The sequence below is a fragment of the Furipterus horrens genome, unplaced genomic scaffold (assembly GCF_987537825.1).
Source record: "Furipterus horrens unplaced genomic scaffold, mFurHor1.1.pri manual_scaffold_4, whole genome shotgun sequence".
NCBI classification, from domain to species: domain Eukaryota; kingdom Metazoa; phylum Chordata; class Mammalia; order Chiroptera; family Furipteridae; genus Furipterus; species Furipterus horrens.
In genome coordinates this window covers 3,973,661-4,000,801 of record NW_028327174.1, presented here as the reverse complement: position 1 = coordinate 4,000,801, position 27,141 = coordinate 3,973,661, and the positions used below count along the sequence as shown (strand labels likewise).

General features: G+C 53.2%; 1 protein-coding gene and 2 pseudogenes across 1 annotated transcript in view; 1 reads left to right on the top strand and 2 right to left on the bottom strand.

Moving 5' to 3' along the window:
* Window positions 1-27,141, bottom strand: part of PACSIN2 (protein kinase C and casein kinase substrate in neurons 2) — a 106,155-nt gene that overhangs the window by 37,736 nt on the left and 41,278 nt on the right. The window lies entirely within an intron of this gene.
* On the top strand, window positions 10,883-12,135 carry LOC150010916 (keratin, type I cytoskeletal 18 pseudogene; annotated as a pseudogene).
* LOC150010915 (palmitoyltransferase ZDHHC4 pseudogene) lies at window positions 19,364-26,242 on the bottom strand (annotated as a pseudogene).

Genomic DNA, 27,141 nt, shown 5'->3' with positions numbered 1-27,141 from the left:
GTTTCAAGTCTAAATGTCAACTCTTTGGGGTCGCACAGGGCTGTCCAGACCAGAGGGCTCCTCGGGGCCAGACTCCGTCCCACCAGCCTGCATTCTCCCTGCTCAGCCCTCGCTTCTCCCGTCACCTCCAGTCCGTTTTCGCTGCAGCCACAGCAAACAAGCCACCCGTGGTCCGCTTGTCCAACTGAAGAAGCATGCCCCCCCGTCTGTCTGCCTCCTGTCACTCCTCTGGCTGTAGGACACCACTGCTGTGCCAGGCCCTCCGGTCAGACCTCAGGGGTCACAGTCCTTCCCAGTCACAGCCCTGTCATGGCTCATATAGCTTCCCAACTGCTGTCCTCTTACTTCACTGGGGGCCCTAGGGTTCCCACATTCCAGAGACAGCTCATGAACCTCTCGTGCAGTTTAAAAAGCAAGATTTCCACCTGACACCCTCAGCCTGCGTTTAAGGGGCAGATCACACACCCATGAGAAAGATGGAAACGTGGCCTGAGAGGCGTGGGAGAAAAAATGACCCCAAAAGTATGTAGGCAGAAAAACGTTGCTTCCTTTGGGGACCCAATCTGTTTCACGTGATCAGTCTGAGAATGCTTCAGGAGGTGACACAGCGCCTGCCATATCACACGGCAAAAAGGAAAGGGCAGGGAAGGGGAAGAGAAGAACGCGGCTCCATGGAAAGGAGACCTCAGCTCACCACGGCTCCCAACTTCTCCCTTGGTAGGCACAGGTTGGCTGCTTTTGTTTGTTTTTAAGAAGCTTCAAGTGAATAAACATTTATAAATTTTTAAATATAAAATCCCTTTGCCCTACCCAGGTGGCTCAGTTGGTTGGAACGTTGTCCATTGCACCAAAAGGCTGCGGGTTCAATTCCCGGTCAGGGCACACACCTAAGCTGCAGGTTTGATCCCCAGTCAGGGTGTGTACAGGAGGCGGCCAACTGACATCTCTCTTTCTCTCTCCCCTCCATCCTCCTTCTCTCTCTAAAAATCTATTATAATAAAAAAAAAATCCTCAGGTGAGGATTTAAAATTTTTATTTTATTTTTTTATTTTTTATATAACTTATTTGTTTGTTTGCTTATTTTTAGAGAGAGGGGAAAGGAAAAAGAGAGGGAGAGAAATATCACTGTGTGGCTGCCTCTCACTCACGGCCCCAACTGGGGACCTGACGTGCAACCAAGTCATGTGCCCTGACTGGGAATCGAACCAGCGACACCTGGCTCGCAGGCTGATGCTCAATCCACTGAGCCACAGCAGCCAGGCCTAAAATTTTTCTTTTAATGTATAAGTCTTCAGAGTATTTAGACTCAATCCTCCCAACCCTACCCTGACATTAGTTATCCTCACATGGATACCCCGGAAGACCGATGTCCTTTAAACTTCCTGAGATGGTGTGATTGTCTAAATACAATTAATTCTCCCCAAGAGACAAGAAGGGTGGGAGTTAATCAGTCTGGTTTAGGGAATCACTGGGAATACCCTGCCGGGAATGTGAGTTTTTAAAGAAAAATATGCACACCCTAAACAGAAAACAAAATCCGTAAAGCTACGTCAAACAAACTGTAACTTCTAATGATCAGATGTCGCTTTTTACTCTTTTGAAGGGCTCTCAGGGCCAAATTTGGAAGACTGGCCCCAAGTTTGCCATCGAACAGCTGCGGGACTGTGCGTCTTTCAGCTCCCGCCGCCTTTACTTGGAAATGAGCGTGAGATTAAACAAACTCTTTGATTCCTCTGAGCTTAACACGTGTTACAAGAGCCATCTACTGGCAAAAGATTCTGGGAGAACTTGAGTGCCTTCAAGTGCAGTGGCCTTCACAGCTGCAGAGCGCTCTCCTCTCGGTCACACCAGAGCCTCCCAGCCCTGCTCCCCCAGGAGGACGCCCTCAGGGGACCCCGAGTCCAAGCTTGAACTTGTTCTCAGAGGCTCACTGCGAGACAAGCCCCAGTCAATGGAAAGCCTGTGTTTGCTGAGCACATCCACATCGCAGAAACTACGCCCAGTGCTGGTGACACAGTATGTCACCTGGGGTACAAGTCCAACACACAGATCTCAAGGCTTAAAGGGGAAGTCGACAGCGATGAACACGTGCATTTTACCAAGTGAGTAAGGAGGAGCATGCATGGCACAGCATCCCGCTGCCTTGCACGGTGACAGGCACTCTGCCCCGGGGTCCCAGGGCTCCTCCCAGAAGACCTCTGTTAATGGCTGCTGGGAGGTCAGGCACGGGGGACAGCACTGGGCGTTCGGTGAGTTGGGAAGTACCAGGTGGGAGGACTGCACCTGCAGATGGCTTAGCCCTGCCTCCAAAGAGTGGGCAGACAACAGATCGTCACTGAACCCCTCCAACGACCCCTCAAGGTTCTTCCTCGGGGCAGTTTGTCCCCAGGATGCTGAGGAAGCCTGGAGTGGGGCATCCAGCACAGGCAGCGGGCACCAGTGGGAGTCCGGCAGGTACAGACGGGTGCAGGGTGTCCCGGGAAGAAGGATCCTTAGGGAAGGGTGGGCGAGGGGTAGGAATGGGGCCCGAGCGGGACACAGGCCGGTGCCAGTGGGACGAGCCAGGATCCAGAGGGCTCCCACCGCATGGCTGGGTGTCTGCCCTGAAACCGGAACAGCGAGCTGGGAAGGAGGAACTGGGGCCCCATTTCAGCACAGAAACCCCCTGTGGTTTAAACTTGATGAAGTTCTCATAATTTGTAATCAGCAGCAGCCGGCTAGGCTGAGAACTATTTTCCATACTAATAATAGTTATATTTTTTAATCGACAGGACCATGCAGAGGTCATTTTGTTATCATTATTATTAACAGCCATTCCACTTACATACAAAACATTTCTCTTCCAAAAGAGCCCAGAAAATTTCACAGAATCCCAAATCAAAAGGGATGCAGGTGGTATTAATAACTTTAAATTTTCAAAGCTAATTTGAAAACAAAAGTTTTCTTCCAAAAAATAAACAAACGAAAAATCCCAACGTTAGGTAGAAAGGAAATCTACCCCCCTTTCGAATTTCTGGTCTCCACTGGGCAGGCACCCTTTTTCAACACTTAAATCATGTCGTGCCCCCGTCCCAACCCCACAGCACTCAGAGGGAAGCCTGAGCTCCTCCCCTCCGCCGCCTGCGCCACCTCATGTGGCCCCCGTCTGTCCCCTCCCAATCTTCCACGCTGGCAGGCCCGGATTTGCTCCAGCTCCAGGGACACACCGCCCCCCAATTTCTCCAACACACTAAGCTCCTTCCTGCCTCAGAGCCTTTGCACACACTGGTCCCCCTCCTGACAGCATTGGCCCTCTGCCCAGTGGTCCTCGGAGGGGCCTCCCTGACCACCCTCTCGCACCCAGCGCCACCTCCCGCCCTCCGTCTCTACCCTGCTACTTTCTGTTCTTGTGTATGTCTTCAAAACATACATCACTACCAGAATGTTTTTTAACCCACATGCAGTTCGCTTCCTGCTCTAGAAGGTAAATTCCACTGGGGTAGCTCATCCGTCATAGCTCCTCCCTGACTTGCTAAAATTGACAGAAGACACATGCCGGCATCTGTACAAATGAAACGACGGCAAAGCAAAGCAATGATGCCACAGTAACACGCTGTTAGCAACCACGTTTACAAAGCCGCACATTGACATCTCCTGGATTACCCGGGAAAGAAAAAAAGACTAGCTACTCAGGGGAGAGCTGAAGTACTTTTCCGGTGATTCTTAAAAAGTCAAATCTTCCTCAACGGTCCGCTTACGTAGTCACTCAGCCCAAAGACCTTCCCACCGGGGTTCCCTGGGCAGCCTCCGGAGCACCCACAAGGGGTCCTCTCTGAATCCGGGGCCACAACTGCATGAGGAGACCAAGGCGCAGTCAGTCCCACCACACGTGACGTTCCCACGTGCGAGGAACCGCTCTCTCCCTGAGCCAGCACTCGGATTTACAGCAGAACTGAAAGCGCCCGCAGCGTCCCCGCGGGAAGCCCCAAGCGCACGCACAGCCACAGCCCCTGGCGACCCCTGGACAATGGAGGAGGTCAGAGACTGTAAGAGGCCGGAAAGGAAATGTCGTGACGATTCCACATTGCTCCTGGACTCTCTGCAAGCCCCGGACCAGCCCCGAACACGCACAAGTCTCTCGGGGCGAGGACACGCAGAGACGCGGCTCGCTGAGCGGCCCAAAGGCAGGGAAGAGGGGCAGGGCTCCCGTCGCCCTCACCGCCCGGACCAGCAGCGCTTTTCTTCTCGCCGCAGATTCTGGAAACAGGAGACCTTCCCCAGGTGGACACCTCAGTCAAATCCAAAAACAAATGACTAAATAAACAAGCGGGAGAGGGCAAACACACAGCACACCTGACGGAACCCGGGACCGGCGTCTGACGCTCCCCCCAGGCAAACGCGGCAGCCCGCCCTCCTGCTCCCCCCACTGCGGCGTCTAAAGGGGAAGCGGCCCCACTCAGAGGACACTGGTCGCCTGCTCAGACCGCGGAGGGGAGCCTCGGAACAGCCCCCGCCCGCCCCGCTCGCAGAACCAAACCCTGCCCCTTCCCAGCGTCTCCAGTGGGAAAAACCACCAACTTTTCCGTTTAGGAGAAAATGCAGCTGGAGAAACATCCCTGGACGTCATGAATAAGATATTCTGACTCAGGAGTTGTAAGGCTGGTGCTGGCGTGTGCGAAAGCATGAATAAGCAGACCTGGGGAAATATTGTGGCGCCATGGCAACGGGAACCATGGAAGAAACTCCACTGCACAGAACTGTTTAAAAATAAACCGGATACTAAAATACCAGCAAAACGCTACAATGACTCACACTGTTCTCTTCAAATCCCCATGAGAACAGCCAGTTCTTTGACAGCCTTCCAGGCTTTTTCTCCACTGGAGAAACGTGAGACGAAGGAAGTAAAAAAGAAAAAGACGCTTTGACATTTTTCTCGACTTGATATGAAGAAAACCTTAGTATGTACGAGTCTGACGGGAGTATGGAAACATACATTCACTCATACGAGAACTGTTTCGAGGCTTTTCATAAAAACCGGATTGAACTCAGAAAGCGTAACCGGGGCCCCAGGGTGTCCCGCGCTGCGTTCTCAACCTGGTACACGTGGTCGAGAACCACAGCACCGTTTGTCATTGCGCACGGCCGCTGAAGGCGCTGCGTAGGTACGTGGCCACCCCAGCTCCCTTTCGGGGGCCCAGTGTCCACTGCATGTCCTCTCATTACGCTAACACACAGTTTAAAGTGGCAGCTGCACACAGAAGACCCTCGTGGGCCCACAGGTGGAATAGACCCACAGGCCTCAGCCCCGGGCCCGCGCTCGCCCGCCCCACCTGCCCAGCGGGCCTCAGCCCCCTGCAGGCCCCAACAACACTGCCACCCACGTGCCTTCCCCGTCAACTCCGCCGCACCCTGTAAGGCCTCCTCTGAGGAGCCTCCCCCTACCATGCCGGTGACCCGCTGCCCATCACTGTCCCCTTTTAGCTTCCTCTGTGGTGCCGTTACTTCCCCAACGAAGCTGTCGGCTCCTGGGGGGACCCCGGTGCCTGTCACGGAACCTGCAGCTGCTCAGTGACAGTTGCTGAAGGAAGAGTGGAGCCAGGGAACAGCTTTCTCATGAAACCTCAGTCCCGGGTGCCGTCGTCAGTCTAGGATGCCACGCCTCCTCTCTGTCCCCCGTCCCTCTCAGGTACCTCTTCTCTCCTTTCCCCATGAAAACGATTATTCTCCTGCGCAAACGGCCACTCTTCACCTGCCCAGAGGCTTGTCTGGGACATACCACATCCTCCCCCACAACTCTGTCTGCAGTAGAGCATCAGAAAGGCTTGTTGGTGACAAAGCGCGGCTGCCAGTCGGTGGGCAACTTCGATGAGGTAGCGGTGCTTAGGCGGCCCCTTAGAATGTGCTCCGAGAGGGCTCACGTTCTCATCTTTTGCAACATAAATGATTCAAGTCCCATAATCACTGAGACTTCAATTTGGTTTGTTACCAAAAGCCCAGGAGAATCACTCAAGTACGTGACAGCGCCGAGCAGGGGAAAGCATTGCCCACGCAGACAAAGGTCACCCCGAGAAGGGACTCAGGGCAGGACAACTGGAAGATGCGGGGCCTGTAGAAACACAGATGACTGACCAGCAGCACCTTCAAAAAAACACAAGATCTGGAAGCCTGCTGCAGACACCACCACCATGCTGAGGAGGAGATTCCCCACGTACCTATCCCGTGAGGGGCTGCCTGGGTGTCCCCAGGGGCACGGGCAGGGATCGGGGCTGAGCAGGGGCCCAGCACCTGGGTCTTAGGAGCTGTGTGCCCCAAGCAAACCCCATTAACTGCTCTGCCTCTGGTTTTCCACTCACAAAATAGGAGGAAGGCGCCCACCCTGCAGCCTGCTTAATGAGGGTTAGCTTAGTGCACACAAGGAAGCCGTCTCTTACGCAGCAAACGTTCAATGCTGGTTCCCTTCCTGGCTCCGTGGCTGCGACCCTTGCCTCGCTAGAGCCCTGCATTTCCCCCTGGATGCAGCGCGCCCTAACCCAGACTTGCCCAAGGCCCGCTGTGGGCAGGAGTGGGGATGGGGGTCCTCGTAGCCCCAAGAAGCAGGAACATCCGGCCCCCGGGGCCCAGTTGTGCAGACATGGAGCCCAAAAAGGTCCTCCCCCCCAGTCAAGTGGTCCTGGACCGCCCCCTCCAGAAGGCTCAGTCCTCCACTCAGTAACTTCCGAGGGAGAGACCGAGTAAGAGGTCCGCCGGCTCCTGCGCAGCAGACTTCCCCCAGCTCACTCCCTTACCACCCCGTCCACCCTTGCCCAGAGTAAAACAAAAACGCCCAGCCAAATGCTGGGTTTGAGCTGACCACCCAAAGGACTAATGCCATGTAAACAGAGCAGAAGATAAAATGGGTTTGAAACAAGCCCAGCAAGCAGTCACTTTGGGTAAGTCTGGGGAAGGTCTTTTGAAATCACTCACTCTCTGCCCACACTAGGGCCTTCGTTTCTAAATGAGAAAGTAATCGAATCGGCCCCTAATTCATAATCGTATACGAATAGTGAACACTCGGCAGTGAACTCCTGTGGCCTGAGAAGGAAAACGGCATGGTCCTGAAGATCGCAGAGAAAGAGGGCCAGTTCACTTTATTCTCAAGGTCGGCCTGCAGGAGAAAGGGAAGCCCCGCTGTAGAAAAGGCTTACAAAAGCCTCCACCTCTGGACACGCGAGAAGGTGCTGGAAGCCGGAGCTTTCCCTCCCGGGGTCCTGGGGGAAATACACCCAAACCTCCCGACGAGCCCGAGCCGCTGCGCCACACAGCAGCCTGCGGAGGCACGTAGGGAAGCTCTTTCTCTACAACGGGCCCCCGGGTGCGTACTGTGTCAGGACCACACTGAGCAGAGGGCGCACACGCTAACAGGCCCGCACCGGCCACCCAGAGGTTCCTTGGTGTCCTCCAGGACAGCCCGGGGACTCAGCCCCCGCCGTGCGCCCTCCGCGCAGGCTCACTCGGAGGTCCCTGTCCTACTCCGCCTGGCACTCCACGGGGGCAGGTCTCTGCCCTTTAATCTATGTGTAACCCGAAACAGGAGCTCAGAAACGAGACAGGACCACAAGGCGAAGGGGACAGAGGAGGGAGGGAAACTGCCGTTCAAGCTGGATCCTGAAAGTGAAAGAAATGACATTTTCTGTGTGTGAAACTAGCATTAAAAATGCTAGATCTGGAGCCATGCAGTGACCCTTGAAATGACTACGTTTTGCCCCTGGTGTCTTCTACACCCACCGGCTGACAGCAAACAAGTCATGACAGGCCCCTGGTCATCAGGTGGCTTTCCGCTTCTGGGTAACAATCGTCTCAGGTCACAGAGAATCGGCGACAAAGGCAGGATTAGACCCAAAGTCACCCGGCCTCAGTCCAGCTCAGCTGTTAGTTCACCCATGCGTTTTACTGAGGGGCTGGAGCCAGCAGCATTGACACATGTCCCCAGACTGACGTAATGGAAACGGGTCAGCTGACAGGCCCGTGCCTTGGACTGATCTTTGCAGCGATACTTTTTTAGACCTCTGCAGAGCTGGCAAGCACCCTGGGAACGCGGGGACTCGGGCTAAAGATTTCCCGAAGCTAAATATTGACCTGATGGTCCGCAGGTTTAAAAATAGGGAAAGTTACTTTAAAGAGGACAGAGATGACAATATTCTAAACTGATACTCATGAGAATACAAACAACAGTGCGAGAAAACAATTTGAAAGAAAACGAGAGCAGGCCTAGCCGAGCGAGTAGCCCGACCCCAGTCACTCCCCCTGCCCACAGCCCCCGACGGGCCAACCCCACGGTGGGAATGAAACACACTCCCACAGGACAATAGTTTCTATGAGAACTATGACCACCTTTGCTCCCAAGGCGGGGTGGGACGACGGATTCCAGTGTTCCCTCTGGCCATGCCCTGCACGTGCCGCCTCCGCGCCGGCCTCGGTCTCTTCACCCACTAAAGACAGGCGTTCCCTAAGGCGCTCTGCAAGCTGACTGCGCCTTGCAGTCAGTCCCGCTGGCTGGTCCCTTATTCACTAACTCACTCACCCTGAACACCTGCTGCGGTCCAGCTGTGGAAGACCACAGTGCACAAGATCAAGTCCCTGGCGTCTTAGAACTTGCGTCTCAGTGGGGTCTGCACCTACCAGGCCTTCCATGAGCTGTTGCATGGGGATGCTCTGCCTCGCACCAGACACAATAGCCCATTTCTGAAGTTGGATTTTCTCCCCTGGCCCACTGCGTCAGAACAGCCTGCTGCAGGGAAGGCGGTGACGGAGGGGCCTGAGCAGGACGGTGCTATGATCAGCCTGACAACTGGTGTCTATGATTATTGTTACCTAGTTCGCCGTTAAAGAATAAAAATCTAAATAAAATGGAGAGAAATATCACTGGTGTAAAAACTCAATTTCCTTCTTCACTCGGCAATTAGGACAGCATTGTACCCGAAAATAGATGTGTACGTTCCATGCATGAAAGGAAAGAAGTGCACTGCTGAGGGGGCTGTGAGACTCTGAGCTGCTCACGGGCAAGCGCCCGTTACCCCCACCTCGGCACCTCGGGGCTGCGCACGGGCCGCTGCACAGAGTAGAACGCCGGTCTGTCTGCGGACCGGAGGACGTCGGCCACTGTTGACGCGAACAGCGACATCCAGAGGGCCTGCCACGCTCCCGAAGCATCCACACTTCCCCCTTAATATCCACTCCTCCTTGTGCAGATGTGGGGGGGGAGGCGGGAAGAAGCCCAGTCACTGAGGTCAGCGAGTTAGGAAGTGGTTCCACCAGGATGTGAGACCTGCCCGGGGCATGGGGAGACTAGCATGGCCTGGAGGCGGGGCACTGCCAGTCCCCGGTCTTCCCAGTTTGCAGTCCCTTCCCTTCTAGCCGTCAGCGCCCCGTCTACACCTCCCGTTCTGTGGGCTGTCTTCCTGCTTCCTTGGAGCATCCTTTGAAGCACAAAAATATTCATTTTGATGAAGTCCAAAAGTTCCCCTTTTGTTGTTTGTTTTGGTGTCATAGCTAAGAAACCACAGCTTATTCCGAAGTGTTGAAATGTATGGCTGTTTTCCTCTAAGAGTTTTAAAGATTTAGCTCTTACATTTAGGTCTCTGACTCATCTGGAGCTAAGTATTATGTGTAGTGTGAGGCAGAGGTCCAAATTCATTCCTTTATATGTAGATACCAGTGTTCCCAGCATTAACTGTTCAAAAGACTAATCTTTTGCTCACTGAAATAGCCTGGCACTCTGTCTAAATCAATTGGCCATAAATGTGGGACTTGTTCTGTTTTCCTGGCTCTATCCCACTGATCTGTCCTCACGCCAATACCACACTGTCTTGAATACTGGTAGGAGTGCAGAACTTTTTGAAATTGGGACGTGTGAGCGCTCCAGTTTTATTCTGCTTCTTCAAAATTGTCTCGACTATTCTGGATACCTTGCATTTCCATATGAATTTTAGAATCAGCGTGTTGATTTCTACGAAAAGAAGTCCACTGGGTGTCTGATAGGGGCTGCAACGACTCTAAATCAGTTGGGGAGTATTGCCCTCCTAACAATGGTAAGTCTTCCAGCTCATGGGTGTGGAATATCTTTCTATTTACGGAGGTCACCTTTAATTCCTTTCAACAATGTTTTATAGTTTTCAGTGTATAAATCTTGTACTTCATTTGTTAAATTTATTCCTAAATATTTTACTTTTTCATACTATTGTAAATGGAATTGTTTTCTTAATTTTATTTTTAAATTAGTCATGGCTGGCTTACAGAAATACCATATATTTTATATATGGATCTGTATCCTGCAAACTTGCGGAACCCATATATTAGTTCTAATAGCTTTTTAGGGGATTCCTTAGAATTTTTACATACAAGATCACGTCACCTGTGAGCAAAGATAGTTTTACTTTTTCCTTTTTGACCTGGGTGCTTTTTGTTTCTCTTTCGTGCCTCACTGCCCCGGCAAGACCCTCCAGCGCGCTGGAAGCCCAAGTGGTGAGAGCAGACGTCCCTGTCCTTCCCATCAGTCCTTCTCCTCAGCCCGGTGAGTTTTTAGGCATGCCCTCTATCAGGTCGAGAAAGTTCCTTCCTCGTGGAGTGTTTCCATCATGCAGGGGTGTTGCGCTGAAGGGGTGCACTTGGGTTTTTAATGTTACAGAACAAACAGATATCACCAAGGATGAAAGTTAACTTAGATTAAAAACCACTTGACAGTATGTTATAAATTTGAAGTGTCAGATGGAGCCAAATAAAAATCTATTTTAAGCAACTAAAAGAAAATAGTTTCTTCTCTGGCTCTGAGAAAAAGATAATGAACTGTGATGCTGAAGAAACAAAGAGGCTGCTCGAACCTGAATCTTGGCCTCCCGCCTTTCTCCCTGAGCAGCACGAGCTTAGCATGGGCTTCTCTGCAAACCACTGGACCCTGGGCTCTGTGCGGTCTGCAGCCACCGGGCCTGGCCGGCCAGCAGCATGACCGGTGTCTACGCAGGCGCCGGGGCTCGGGCTCCCGGGTCTCCATATCCCACTCCACCAGTGTCCAGGTGGCTGGGGGTCTGGTGGGCATGTGGGGGCGTCCAGAGCGAGAAGGAGACTATGCAACCAATGCATGAATGACCGCCGACCTCCTACCTCGAGAAGGTGAGGAGCCTCGAGGCTGATAATCGGAAGCTAGAGAGCAAAATGCAGGAACACCTAAGAACAGACCCCAGGTCGCAGACTGGGGGCATTTACTACTTCAAGACCATTGAGGACCTAAGGGCTCAGATCTTTGCAAGTTCTGAGGACAATGCCCGCATTGTTCTGCCCGTCTTGCTGCTGATGACCTCAGAGTCAAGTATGAGACAGAGCTGGTCATGCGCCAGTCTGTGGAGAGTGACATCAGTGGGCTCCAAAAGGTCACTGATGACACAAATGTCACTCGGCTGCAGCTGGAGACAGAGCTCGAGGCTCTCAAGGACGAGCTGCTCTTCATGAAGAACTGCGAGGAGGAAGTAACTGGTCTACAAACCAGACTGCCAGCTCTGGGTTGACTGTGGAGTTGGAAACCCCCAAATCTCAGGGCCTTAGCAAAATCATGGCGGACACCCGGGCCCAGTATGACAAGCTGGTTTGGAAGAAGTGAGAGGAGTTAGACCAGTACTGGTCCCAGCAACAGAGGAGGGCACACGGGGTCACCTCGCAGACCGCTGAGACAGGAGCTACTGAGGTGGCACCCACGGAGCTGTGACGCACAGCCCAGTCCTTGGAGACAGACCGGACCAATGAGCAGTCTGCAGGCCAGTTAGAACAGCAGCCTGAGGGAGCTGGAGACGCGCGGTGCCAGGCCAGTGGGACAGCGCAGTGGGTCCTGCCGCACCTGGATCAGAGCGGCCCGGGACGGGCAGGGGGCAGCGCCAGGCCCAGGAGAGCGGGCCTTACTGAACATCAAGGTCGAGCTGGAGGCTGAGATCACCGCCCACCACCATCTGCTGGAGGAAGGGGAGGACTTCGATTTTGGTGACACACAACTCCACACTTTCATTTCTTGGTGACACTTCCGATTTGGTGACACACGACTCCATACAATCCATCCAAAAGACCACCACGTGCAGGGCTGTGGACGGCAAAGTGGTGTCTGAGGTCGATGGCACCAAAGTCCTGAGGTGTTAGGGCAGCAGAAGTGGGGCACCCCTTGGGGAGCAGGAGGCCAATAAAAAGTTCAGAGATCATTAGAAAAAGAAAAAGAAACAAAAGATATCAGAAAAAATGATGGTTGGGCCCCAAAAGTATGTAATTATTTAAACCTTTGCATGATAAAATGTCATGTGGAAAGCAAATAGAGAAAAATGGATTCAACGAAACTGATAAAACCTAATTTCCTAAAACATACTAAGAGCTCATAGGGAGACCGAGGACCCAACTGCACCGCACAAAGGAGCTGCCCCAAAGGAGCAGCAGGAGCGCGGACAGGCACGCTCCCGAAGCTCTGCCCCGCCACGCCGGCCGCACACGAGTGAGGAGCCTCTCAGAGTCCCCGGCCCTCTCCCCTCTGCCTGCCATGCACCGAGAGGCGTCACACCGCAGCGACAGGACCACAGGGTCCCCTCGTCCAGCCTGGCCCCAGACTGACTGAGGGGCTACACCCCAGCACCCCACAAGGGAGTGCGCAGTGAGCGAGAAGGACGTTCTCGTGGGATTATCCTCTGAGATTTGGGGTTCGCTTGTTATTGCAGCACAACCCAGCCAAGTCCAACACAGCAAATTACCATGTGGGGGGACAGCTGAACCCCCTTTAAAAATGGAAACAACTTATAAAAACAAGAAAACTGAAAATGACAAGGCCGTTTTAGTGGGGCTATAGGACAGTAGGAATGTGCTCTAACATTGCCAATGGGCTGCGTGGAAAAATCTGCAAACCCAGAACCAGGCAGAGAGCAGCTACCAGCCTCTGACCCTGCAGTCCCACTCTGGGAATACGCCTCAAGCAAATACACCCAGAGGAAAACAGCTTGAACAAAATGTTCCTCCTGGTAATATTTATAACAGCAGAGACTGGAGGCAAGGCGATGCTCACGAACGGCGGACGCGACGGTGGACTGAGAGTGGCCACCACACAGCTGCGAGTCAGAACAGGCAGACGAGTCGTTCTATATTCGAAACTGGGCATCAGCAAAGGAAGCAGAGTGAAATAGCACACAGTCATCACACATAAACTTTAAAGGCAAGGACTGTGTGTTTCCATTTTTGTAGCCCTGGTAAGGCCGACACTCAAATATTTGCTAAGTGACTGAATGTCTGAAACAACAAATGACCAAGGTTGGGGACGGGGTTGACAAGGGACGGAGGAGACCATGGTGACGGAGTGAGGCTCCTTAGCCGCAGTCCTGTAAAGTGGCTGCAGTGTATCCGTCTTAAGGTGCATATATTTGCAATGGGGGAGGGAAATCTACTTTTCATGTAACAAAGCTGACTCATGTTTCAAGAGAAGGAATGGCTCATGCACGACTTTACACAAAGGAAAGCCCTGGAAAATCCCAGCTCTCCAACGTTAGGAAAGAGTCCTCGGCTGGTGGTGCCCCTGAAGTCCAAGGAGAGGCTGGCAGGCCCCCGGTCAGTGTTAGGCAGAGAGAGAAGTGGGACCAGGCCCCCCGACGTCGCGCCCAGGCACCGGAAGAGTGGGGGACACACAGTGAAGAGTTCATCATTCGGGCCCTGGACATTTGCTCTTGTTGACTCCTATTTGTGATCACAGAACCTCCTTCCATAACTACAAAAACCACGTGTCTCCCTCTGGACTAGTCACACTAGTCACACTGATGGAAGAAGTTCACCAGAAATTTAAAGAGCAGTAGCACCGAGCTGTCTTTCATCAGACAAAGCCTCCTCATTTCCCCTGGTGTCGCCCTGAACCAGCCACATACCCCCTCCGGTCTTCCCTGGGCCCGCGTCTCTTACCCTCAGGGCACCCCTGCCCGACACTGTCCACTGTGGCACTGTCACATCTGCCTGGAGAAACTGCCACCTCTGCTGACGGGTCACACTGCCCTCCGCTTCCTGCAGTTACAGGCAGCCCCCTGGGTGCTGGAGGAACTCACGCCTCCCCAGGCGTCCTCTCACTGCTGTCTGTCCTCCACGTGGCCTGCAGACCTTCTCCCGGCCACCTCCCTCCCTCCCCGTCAGCAGATGACTCCGCCCACCTCACAGAACGCGGACAAGAGGGCCATCAGAAGCCCCTCCGCGCCTCTCTATGACTTGCAAAGGCCTCCGCCCACCGGCTGGCCTCTCCACACACCCTCCCCTGTAAGGCTGCCCCTCCTCCTGCTTCCTCTAACGGCCGCGGGACCGCTCTCCTTCGGCATCTTCAGCCTTGACTGCTGACCCCCTCTAGCTCTCGCCCAAAGCTTCTTACAAGAGCTACCCACTCTCCAGTCCTCCCCCTGCCCATTCGTGTCTCAGCCTACTGCTTCCTCTGCCATCTTTCCACTGAAACTGATCAGACCGGAAAGCCAAGACCTCCCCGGTGTCAGGCTATAGATCCTGCCCACGATCCCCAGCCATCGCCCGAACGGCAGCTTCACGGCTTCCCACTGCCTGCCCTGCCCTCTCCCCTCCGAGAGCCACAGCCCGGCCACCACAGCACTGCCCCTCCTGGCCTTCCTCCCTCTCTTCCGCCCGGGCCTTGGAGGCTGCAGCCCCTCGGGGGGCCTGCCCCAGGCCTACCCCCTCACTCCCCGCACTCTGCCTCAGCAAGCTCTGCTGCCGCCGCACGTCACACCACCTTTAGCAATGTGACCCCCGGCTGGCATCTCTGTCCCAGCGCTCTGTGAGCTCCAGTCTCACATATCTGACTGCCTGCTAGACACCTCCACGGGCCATGACATGGGCCCTGCAAACCATGTCCGACGCTCCCTGAGCCCACCACTGTCCTTGGGTTTCCTACGCAGGAAAGGGTCCCACCATTCAGCCAGCGGCATACCCAGCCCCTCCGCATTCCATCAGCTCCCAAGATCTGACGACACTGGCTCTTTGACAGCTCCTGAGTCCCCTGACTTCGCCCATCCTCACCACAATGGCTACTTTTGTTAAGGCCACCGCCATCTTTTGCCCAGGTCACTAATGGCCTAATTTGGCCCCAGCCACCAAGCTGGTGTCCCTTCCTGTCATTCTCCGTGATGCAACCACGGTGGTCGGTGTTTCTTTCAGAAATTGAATTATGCTCCCACTTGAAATCCCTGCAGGACTTCTTAGTACAGCCAACAGGGTCTCCCTGTTCTGACCCTTCTCCTCTAGCTTTGTCACTCAACGCCCAATCACCCTGTACCCGCTGCGGCCACAGCGCACAAGCTGCAGTCCGCTCTACACAGGCACGGCACTCGGTCGCCTCTGAGGCCTCACACGCGCTGCTCCCTCTGAACAAACACACAGATGAGAAGAGGAAAAGGAACTAATTTCTTGTGACCAAACAGTTTCAAAAGCAAAGTGAAAAAATCCTTTCAATTAGTTTTACAATATTAAAAAATCCTTAAACTGAGCGAGAGCACAATGTAATATATCTAACATAATCCGGAGCTCAGCTCAGTCTAAGGGAGAAGAACGAAGAAAGATATGGCCCAAGCGCTTGTCGGGCAGGGGAAGGACGCGCTGACGGAGCGTCCCCCAGCCGGAGCTGAGCACACGTCACAGGTCCCTCCTGGCTTCTGACTTGGTGACAGCAATAATGAATGCACTGTGTGCCCACCACACTCCAGGCCATCTGCATGTGGCCCCTAACGCTCACCGCGGTCTGCACTGGGCCACCTTTGAGTAACCCGCCCTGGTTCCCGTCACTGGGGTTGGGGGTGGAGGGGGCGGAGTCATTCTCGCATCAGTCCCCACTTGGCCCTGCTGACCCTCGCTTTCCCTTCTCTGCAGTGTTGGGGTGGCTAGATCAAAAGAGTCTTTGAAGTTCTGATTCTGACAATTCTAAATATGGAAAAGGGTCTGAACTCAGGTCACCAAAGTCTAAAGAGAGTATGTAGTAGCCACAATTAAACACATTCAACAGATGTGGCTTCCTCTGCCCCACAAACGTAAGCATTCTACGCTGATTGCCCAGACAGTCCCACCCAATAAAGACTCGCTTTAGACCTCTAAAGAACAAGTGCGCATTGATCTGCCACCATGTCAACCCAGGAAGAGTCCCAGTTCTGTCACAGCACGCAACGCTGCCTGCCAAGGACAGAAGCCGTGTTATTCCAACATAACCTTAGAATCAATCCCTTCACACAAGCAGCGTGCGTGCGCGCGCGCACACACACACACACACACACACACACACACACACACACATTCTCATTCTCCCCCCCCCCACACCCCCGCTGGAAAGTCACTGCTCCTCTGGGGGTCAGGGTTGAAGGACACAGGAGAACAATCAGCTCATCGCCACCGCTACCTCCCCGTTCACTTCAGGGTCTCCTGACGTCCTACCCACAGTACCTAACAAGTGACAGACGGCCACAGATACAAGAGACGTGTATGATGAGGCTGCAGGGACCTGGCTGCCGACTCGGGCACTTCCATTTCATCTCTGTGCCTGAGTTCCCGGAGCAGCTCCGCAGCCACCAGCTACTGAGCTACATCAAACGCGTCCCGAAGATTCCTTCCCAGTCAGAAGCACTCACCCAGTGGGGTGCTCTTCCCTGAACTGTAAGTTTTCCAGCTCAAGAGACGTGCTTGAGGCCTAGAAGAAGAAAAGCCACGCAGGCCCGGATGAGACAAGGAGTCTCTGGCAACAGCAGAAGGAAAACCCCTGAAGGGGTCGGGAGGCTGTCCTTTGTTCGGGCAAGTAGACAGCACATTCCACAAGGGCACACGTGACAGGAGAAGTGTGAGGCCTGGGAGCGGGCAGTTGGGAGGCTTGCCCCCAGGCTGCTGCAGCAGGTTCCCAGGATCCGACAAAGAGCATCGGGATGGACATGCATGAGTCAGTGGCTGCAGGTCAACCACCCAGCTTCTTCCAACCCCTCCGCTTCAAGGCAGCCCCTTCTAGAAGCAGGACTTCCTATCCCACAGAAGGCCTCCGTGGGCAGCGCCCCACCGCCCTTTCTCCCGTGCAGAGCGAGGACGGGTTCCTAGGCTCTTCCCTCCCTCAGAGTCTGACTGAGCACACGGCCCTGCCGAGTCCTCGAGAAGGGGCTGTAGGCCTGGCTGCAGGCATGCGTCACCCACCTGAGAACAGGAGGCAGCAAGAGAGAACACCAGAGAACATGGCGCTCCGGCTAAGTCTAGCAGGCCCCTGAAACGTGCATCCGTGACTCTTTACAAGACATGCTGGCATGACCGTGGCATGGCCCAGCCGCCTCACGCAAAATTCTTAAGAGGTTTGTGATTGATACTGCTTATCTGTAAAACAGAATCCAACCTGCCTGAGAGGTTCTGAGGATCAAATGGCATCTGTCTGGGACCTGGCACTGTGCCAGTGTGGGGCCTTCAATAATCGGTCTCAGTGCCAGAGGGAGGGTGGTGACTATGCACCAGCCTCTGTCAAATAAGCCAGGCACGGTCACTGGGCATTCCCCTTCCCACGAGGCTGATGGACACTTAATCTGCCCCAACACGGGGGTGCCAAGTACATGGAGGGAACTCTGCACAAAGGGCCGCGGGCACAGACAGGAGGCCCCGAGAGGACGCACAGGGCTGCCCTTCCACAGGAACTCGCCAGCTGGAGAGGTGGAGACGGGCACCCCAGGCAGAGGACGCTGCAAAGCGAAGAGCAGGCACAAACCAGCTCTGCTCAGGGTCCCGCCGGTCCTTGGAACAAGCCCTGGGAAGTGGCCGGGGCCTCTCAGGAGAGGGCAGAGTGCCCGCGGGCACACCGGCTGGCTGCCAGCCGAGTCACTCATTACACCGCAGGAAGGGAGACTTCCGCTCCGCCTACCTGCCTGCGAGTCCTGATAAGCCGTCCGCCCGCCCGAGGAGCCATCGGAGCTCTGTGGGGAAATGAAGTGCTCAGCTGCTGCTCAAGCAGTGCTGCGGACGTGTGCCTTTGACGTTACAACAGGCACGCAAACTGCGAAAGAACTTGGCTTCTAAGTATTCTGTAGGCATCTATGCACTCAACTATGGCGCCGCTTCCTCAAGAAACTACTCCGTCTCATTGAAGTGTACAAGCCGGAGTCAGTCTTCTGTTCTGAAGAAGGACACAGGGCCAGTTTGGATGTGACAAACTGACAACTGAGTTCTAACCTGATGGGGACTTTACTCCTTAAAAAGTTCCTATAAAGTGAAGGTTCATCCAATGATTTGAAAAAATAAACAGGGAACCCACTTACCAAGCAACAGTCTGAAACGAATAAGCTAAAACCAAGCATGAAATTAATAGCAGAAGTTTCCCTTAACCGGGGAGAGCAGAGAGAACAGGGTTTGAACCAGCTGTGATGGCTGCAAGTTTTCATTTCTTAGCCTCATGCTTCTTCTCTATAAAATGGGGATACCCATGGCTGATCGGCTTCATGGGGAAGTTATAAGACACCTAATGGCACATATATGTGAGCGCCTGAGTGCATGTGGCACGCAGCAAGTGTCTTCTAGACTGGCTTGTTGCTATGGCTCCTCCCGGTCTCTCTGGTCGTGACCCACCCCACAGGGCACACATAACTTCAGCAAACAGGACCTACATGCTCATTGCTCAGCTGTGCCACCGAAAACCCCAGGAACACACAACAAACACCTGCAATGTTAAGCCTCCTCTATAGTTTTTTCATGACGCTACCTGCCTAATAAAGATTTCCAGTTAGTTACCAGATTACTAAAGAGAAGAAATAATGACATTTCCATGTATTGTAAAATGACCGATTACCGTATATAAGTATTATCTGAGAAGTCCTGAAGAAAATGGCTTGGTTATTGTCTTAACTTCAATTACAATACGAAACACAGACACACGTAGGCATATACATGACATCACACACAAGTGTGCACACACACACACCACACACGCCCCCCACCTCTCTCTCTTTCCCTCCCTCCTTCCTCACACACGTCCCCCTCTCTTACACACACACTCACACACACACACACACACACACACACACACACTCTGTCTCTCTCTTCTCAGCCATTCCTTAATAAAACATTTGTCAATTTGGCTGGCTTAACAAATAGCTGGTGTCCCAAATTTTCAAACATTTTCAATAAAATATACAATTTATTCAGAAAAACTCGGTAAAATATTAAGTCAAAGCAATGACGTTTTATTACTTCATGTATATTTTCTCCAATACTCTAAAAACATTTACTTTCTAAGTGCCAGAAACCTTGCTAAGAGCGGGGGGTGGGGAAGGGAGCGAACTAAATCCATAATGAGACAGGGCCCTGCAGTCCGGAGTGGCACTATAGCAGCAGGAAGGATAAGTCAAGGTCACATCTGACTAGGCAGGGAGGGAGGGCGAGGGAGGGCGGGGAGGAAGGCGAAGCCTGCGGGCAGCCCAGGGAGAGTGAGTGTGAGGTGCAGGCTGCTGAGAAGCTGGAAGGACAGACGGGAAAGGATGCCCCGGAGTGCACAGAGACTTCACAGCATCTAGAACACGGGACACCTGAGCTTAATTAAGGAGGCACGTTTAAGGGGGTGATTGCCCGGAAGAGAAGTCCGGAAGGGCACTACCAAAGCCTGCGAATCCTTCCACTCACCAGAACGTAATCCATGAAGGCATACGAGATGCCAGGCCCGTGGGGCACCGGGCTGAACGGCGGGGAAAGGAAAAGGCCCTGCAGACAGGCCAGAGCACTTACACCAGTGAGGAATGCAGCAGCAGGCAGGGCGAGGGCTGGGGGCACCCCGAGCCAGTGCGGGGGCAGAGTGTCGGGCTCCACCGCAGACAGGGCAGTAGTCAGAAAGGTTTTCCTGAGGAGGGGACATCTGGGCACATACTTGAATAAATGTTAACATTTATTCCCCTTCTGGATGGTGGAATAGGTGAGTTTGGGGGTTTTCTTTTTCCATATGTGTATTTCTTAATTTTCTACCCTAAGAATATATTAGTTGGGTTACTTTTGAAAATCCAAAAGGAAAATGAGGCAGCACCAAGGGACCTTCTGTACCGTCCATAAGCATGAAATTCAAGCTTTTCCGGTACAGGAATTCAAGTCCCTTATCTCCAAGTCGCAGATAAGCAGCTTGCGTATCACTTACAGTCGCTCACGCCCAGGGCCCACGCGCCTTTCAGCCTGTCCTGCAGAGCACCCGGCAGCACCTTCGTGGCCGTGTGCGAACCGGCGACCCCGCTCTCGCGGGACTGAACACCAGCCCCCTGACTGACTGCTCCAGCACAGACCCCCCTCCGGAGCCCAGGCCCCGGCAGACCAGCCGCTGGCCCAGCACCCACCCCTGGGCACCTGCGAGGCCTCTCGGACGCACGGCCACCACTCACCTTCTGCCCCCAAGCCCCCCGCCCCGCGGGCTCCTACCCCAGTCTTCCTCCCTCAGGAACAACCCCGTCACCTGCACAGCTGCCCAGGACTCTGCCTCAGCATGCTCCCTGACTCTCCTCCCCTTATACCCCACAGCCCATCAGCTCCACCTTGAAATGGGGCCAGAACGTGGCCCCCTCACTCCAGCTGCCTGGTTCACGCCACCAAGCTCAACACTGGCCGACAACAGCCTGTCACACTTCCCACCCTTCCCTCTGACCTACAAGATCCCATCTGGCCCTGCTTCCAGCTCCAGCCTCGCTTCGCTCCAATCCCGGCTCCTGACTCCTCCAGCTACAGTGACCCTCCTGTGGGTTCCCAAATGCGCCCTTGGCAACGGCTACCCCTCTGCTGAGAGGCACCCTCCCCCCAGCGCCTGCAGGCTTTGCTCCCTCACATCATCAGCTATCTGCTTACACATCACCTTCTTCTTAAGGAAGCCCTCCCTAATCCGTCCTCGTGCCTCTGACACTCAGCCCCTAACTCTGCTCGGTGATCTCAGCAACACTCAGCCCCACACGCCAAGTTATGTATTTACCTACTCTCTTCCCACTCGCAAGAATGCAAGCCCTGGGAACAAAGTCCTTGCCCGCCCCGTATCCTTAGCACTGATGCATAACAGGCACACACAACAAACACGTCTGGAATGACTGAGTCAGGGAGTGTGCCGGGCCCTGGCGCAAACTCAGCGACTGAGCAGACTTCTGTTTTCCGCAGCCAGGCAAGCCAGGGATCTTAGTGACTCTCCAGTTGCAAAAATTTTAAAGATGAATAAAAATAACTGTATCACTGGGCTGGCAAGAAACTAAAGACACCAAGAAGACAAAGTTAAAGACACAGCCCTAGGATATAAGTAGATATGAAATCTAATGTACACCTAACGAAGTCCCAGAAGGAGATGACATTAAGAACGGGGAAGAAGCAATACCTAAAGACCATTTTTCAGAATGCTCAAAGACTACAGCACACACCCAGGAAGGCCAATGAACTCAAGCAAGACTTTAGAAAGCGAGAGAGCTACACCACCACAGCTGAAAGCAAAACTATAAAACCTCAAAGTTACAGAACACGTCATAAAGCAGCCAGCAGGAACCCTGGACCACGTGAGAGCCAGGAGACCCTGGAAGAACACATACTACACGCTGAGTAACAGCTGCCAGCTAAGAACTCCACACCCAGCAAAACTAGGTTTTAAAAATCAAGAGCAAATACCACGCAAAATAAAACCCTCGCAGAAAAGGACATTCTAAAGAATATGCTCAGGCAAAAAGAAATGATCTAAGCACAAGAAAGATAGTAAGTGAATACACGGGTAAATACATAGAGACATCTAAATAGCACTGGCTACATGAAACACAGTATCTAATTTGTAGAATTAATTTGTAAAGACACTTTAAATTTTAGTATGTTAAAATATCGAAGATAGCCACTAAAAGACTAGACAGAATTTAATTTCTAAACAAATGCAGTGGGCTGGGGGCGGGCCACGATGGAACTCAAAACAAAAGAAGGCAAAAATAATAATAAAATTTTATAAATTATATAAATGCCTAACCAGTATGTTATACGCCTGAAACCAATATAATACTCTATGTCAACTATAATTTAAAAATTTTTTTAAATTTAAAAAATGTTTAACTCACCAGGAAAACTATAGCAAGTAGAAGGCACAGGAACAAGAAAAGGCTACATCTATTCCGTGCTGTTTCTATTTAGATTGTACCAGAGGTATTCGCCGATGCAATAAAGAAAACAGTAAACAGTGTAAGAATTAGAAAAGAAAGAAAACATTATTTGTAGGCGACAGGGTTTTAGCAAGGTCCTTGGACACTGCCTGGAACAATATCTACTAGAATGACAGCTCCCAGCTAGGGTTTAAGAGAGACCTAAATACAGCGCTGGGGCTCCGGCGCTGGGTTGCATTTAACACAAGGGAGACGCCACCGTAAGCCTCACTTGACAGATGAAGAAACTGAGACTCACGCACATGAAGTAACTTGCCCAAAGCTCCCTGGCAGGTAAATGGTGGCCACGCCTGCCACGGAGTGAGAGGCAAATGCTGAGGACGGCTCCTGCGCCCCAGCAGAGGTGGGTGTGACCGTGTGATTACCCGTGCACCGGAGGACGAGGACGAGGAGAGGCTGACCAGGGGAGAGAGAGAGGCCGGGGTAGACCTGAGGCCTGCGGGGCACAGCGCGGACAGGGAGCGGTGCTCTGGGAGAGCGAGAACAGCGTGCACGCAGGGAAGGGGTATGAGAGAACCAAGCGCGTGGCAGCACGGGAGCACACGACAGAGCAGCTGGACACAAGGAAAGAAACAGGAAGGTGGGCTTCTCCAGAAGGGGTGGATAAGGGACCTGACGGAGAGCCCGTGAAGGGTCGTTCCCTCCAACAGGAAGCGGAGGTCAGACTTGGAGCCCGCAGACCTAGGCCACCTGACACGCTGGCCACCGGCTCCTGAACACTTGAGATGCAGCTAGTGCAATGGAGAAATCGATTTTAATCCTGTTTACTTGTAATTCATGTTGATGTAAGTCGCCACGCGGGGTCAGTGGCTACCATACTGGGCAGTGCAGGCTCTAGAGGTCAGAGACGGGAGAAAGAAATGGTCAGGAGGCCCAGACGGGGGGGATGCTGAGAGGGAAGGACAGAGGGGACACAGCGACCAGCGGTGCCAAGGAATGGGGACACAGAGACGAAAACGTCCTCATTTGAAGGCAAGGTAGGCCGTAATGCCATAAAGAGAGGAATTATGGGAAAAAAGAGAACTGATTCGAACCTGGTAAATCTGAGGTACCCTCACACATCCACATACTATACGCTGCAGTCCAACCAGATCAAACCTCCAAACATAGCACTTTCTTTTCTTTTTTTAAAAATATCACGAAGAGGCCCTGGCTGGTGTGGCTCAGTGGATTGAGCGCCGGCCTGCAAGCCAGAGCTGCCAGTTCGATTCCCAGTCGGGGCACAGGCCTGGGTTGTGGGCCAGGTCCCCAGTTGGGGGCGCGCAGGAGGCGACCAGTCCATGTATCTCTTGCACATGGATGTCTCCCTCTCTCTCCCTCCCTTCCCCACTCTCTAAAAGTAAATAAATAAAATGTAAAAAAAAATCACAAAGAGGGTTTTTTTATTTGTCCCCATTAGAAGTATGAATCTTAAACTCGATGCCTCACGCCCAGCAGCTGGTTCGCCCTTCGCGCCCGTCTCACCCCAGCAGCTTTCCCCGCGCTGCGGCCTCTGCCGGGACGCTCCGTGAGACTCCCAGTTCAAACCCGGGCTTCTTGGTGACCACAGTGGGGAGGGAGTTACAGGGGGGTTAAATGGTCATGGAAAACATACAATAAAAATTAAGAAAGAAAGAAAGAAAGAAAGAAAGAAAGGAAGGAAGGAAGGAAGGAGGAAGGATGGAAGAAAGAAGGCTCAGCTGCAGCTCAACGCTTGCTTAGGCAGCTGCTAAAGAAAACAAACAAGCAGACAAGCAGTCGGGCCTCTCTGGTGTCACGGGCTGGGTACACAGCCTGGCAAGCCTTTTCTACGTCTTTTCCAGTGCTATCTGGAATCAGTTTATTGACCACGTCAAGCCGTTCACTTGTCTGCATCTCTCGGGTCATGATTTCCATCATCTTCTTCTGGATTTGGCAGACCTGTTGATGCTGAGCACAGAGGCCTTCCAAATCTGATTGTTGCAGGGTTTTTTTTTTGTTTTTTTGTTTGCTCGTTTTAAGTAAAACCAGCACAGAATAGATGAAGCAAACGACCATTAGCAGTCATCACACCAAAATGAGCTTCCACCACGGTCTGCCATGTTTGACCACGGAGCGCATTCTGTCATGGGTAACGTCCATGCCACAGAAAATCAGGTGGGCAGCTTGTGCCCCGAACACCCTCAGTCATTAGCCTGAACGTCCTGAGTTCCGCTTCGTCGTCCTGCAGAGCAGCGGGGCTCACTGCAAACTCAAGCCCTGGGGCCGCCAGATGTGCTTTTGGTTCCTGCAGTTCTGTGGCTCGTGTGTTCCAACATTTCTCATACTGAACACAGCTGGTGCTGTCCCGTCACGTCACACACACCAACCTTCCTTAGACAATGGATCGGCCACTTCCCTTCTGGCTCCCTTTTTGCTGCCTTTCTTAAAGCCCTTGTTCTTTTTTGTGGGGGGTATCTTTCATTTTGGAAATAAATCAAAAGAGGATGAGGGAAAGAAGCACCTGACTTCCCAGGCATAACTTTGGCTCAGCAACATTTCCTTCTCAGAGCCCAGAACAGCCCGCGAGGGAAAGGCCGAGGACTAGAGGACGGGCAGGAGGAGGACGAGCGGCGGCCAGTGCTGAGGACAAGGCACCTGTTCCTGCACCCGCCATGGCGCTGCTGCTGCTCAGAGGCCCCACAGGCCGAGCTGCGCCATGTGCTTCCTGCCCGCCCTGCCTCTGCACACACTGCTCCCTCCGCCACTGCTGCGTGACTGACCAAGTCCCATCTCCAAAACACGCCACCAAGCTGTGACGTTTTCCCCAGCCTCCGCCACTCTCCACGGCAGAGTAAGGTCCCCATAGCTCCAGAAGACAACTCATCACCCTGGCACCTACCCCACTAGACTGTGACCTTCTCAGAGGCAAGGACTCAACCTCAGCCTTCACGGGCCCCAGGGCCGAGCACATGCCTGAGGCGGACTGTGTAGACAAAAGCAAACTATTTTTTTTTAGAAAGTATCCATATGTATAAATAAATGTATACTGTATTTAAAAGGTATTAATACTCTTCCCATTCTTATTTCTTTTTTTCTCATAATGTGCAGTGCAGGGAGAAAAATCTCTCCGAGACTGCGCCAAAGCCAGTGGGAGGGAATGTTCCAGCAGACCTGGGGCTCTGCTGATGCCAGGCAAGTCACATGGGAGCAATGCTGGCACCAAGCCCAGTCACCTCGTTCCTGGTCTGGTTGGCTGGTGGCAGCCAGGTCCAGAGCAAACCACAGGATACCGCCCAGGAAAAAGTGCAGCACCATGACCAAGCCCAGCAAGAAGACAGTCCTTGGGAAGGTCAGGAACAGCTGCTGAATAAGAAAGACAGTGTCTTTAACCTGGGAACGTCCAAGGCCATCAACATAAGTCTCCAGGTACAAGTCTGACACCACTACCAACTGGGCCAGAGAAACACAGTGCTCACAGTGACCATGGTGGCAGCTGAGGCCATCGACCTCAAGAGGCAGACGCGTTAGTAGCTGGTGCTCCGGACCCTGATGCCGCTGCGCACCCGACAGTGACGGTGAGGACGGTGCGCATGCCGGTTACACACTGCAGGGCTCGGGTTGCGCCGACTTCCTCAAATCACGCATAGAGCACCCCGCGTTCTTTGGGAATATCACTTCATCAAATCCATAAACTTGAAGAAACAATAACTCATTTGCTTTTGCCATGGTACCAGGGTCGGCTATGCAACGTAGGGTGAAAAAGCCCAGTGTGCAGTCAGCAGCAGGCAGGGCAGAAGAGGTAACACAGGAGAAGTCCAGCGGCTGACAGCAGCCACGTGTTTCCCGGGTGTATTCAGCACAGACCATTCCTCACGAGATGACATGCAGGATAATGAAGGTGTGGCTGCGTGGGTAAGAGGAGATGAAGCCATCTCAGCGTGGCTCTCTGCAGGCATTCTGGAATTATACAGAAGAACATCTGTGTGCCTCCCCCGATCAGGCCTTCCAGGGAACAGGTTTTCAAGCAGATGCAGATCATAACACCACCAATCGGCACCAAAGCCAGCTGGGAACAAGAAGAGGACCAGATTCATGCTGGGGACGTTTCTCTTGTTTGGATCATTTTCGGCAGGCAGCTGCGGCATTCCTCCCCCCAGCGTTCACGGGGACTTCAAACATCTCCTCTCGTGCAGCGGCGTGCGCCTGGCGCAACAGGTGACACCCAAAACTATGGGACACCTGGTTCCTCCAGGAGGCTGCGTGTGGCTCCAGGAACAATGGCCAGCCGCACCGCCTCCAGGGCATGCCCCAGAACTCTTTTATTTTTAGAAGAATCTCCCTCAAAAGGAGAAACGTCAATGCTCTTTGTGCCATGGGATAATTCACGGCGCACCTATGCCAAATGGCACTCGCCTGGTTTAGACGTGAGAAGAGAAGAATGAGCGTGCGCACGCACACACGGACAACTGGTCCAGCCGGCCCGCGTGCCGCGGACAGCCCCCCAGGCAGCGACCTCACGGGCGGCCGGCAGTCGGCACCGAGCTCGCCCGGGCGCCTGCATGTCCGTCAGGGAGAGCGGCAGGTGGCAGGGCAATGACAGCTTCCACGCACCTCACACGGCGATTTTTCATCATTACAGCTTCTGCCATCCCAAATTCCAACTCTTCCACCTCAGCATTTACTGGATGTGCCCGAGAATAAATGTAATGCCTTAGAGCTCAACATTAAATACGCAAAGATTCCCCCGGTCTCCCCCGAAGTGTCCTGCTGCGCGTCTGCCGGGCCCCACTGCATACGTTCCCCCTGCGCAGGGAAGGGCAGATCTGACGCAGTGACCCTGAGCTTCAGGCGCCTCAGAGGTGGTCGGTTACCAAGGTCAATAGCTGCTTTGCCATCAGCCCACTGTGCCCTGTGCTGTTTTTTCTTTATGTGTCTTTTCTTTATGGAAGAGAACCATAAAGAAAGCTTCATTTATTCTGCTGAACCAGCAGTCCCAATCCATGTTAGAAACTTGAGAACCAAAGAGAAAACTCCAAACTGCGAA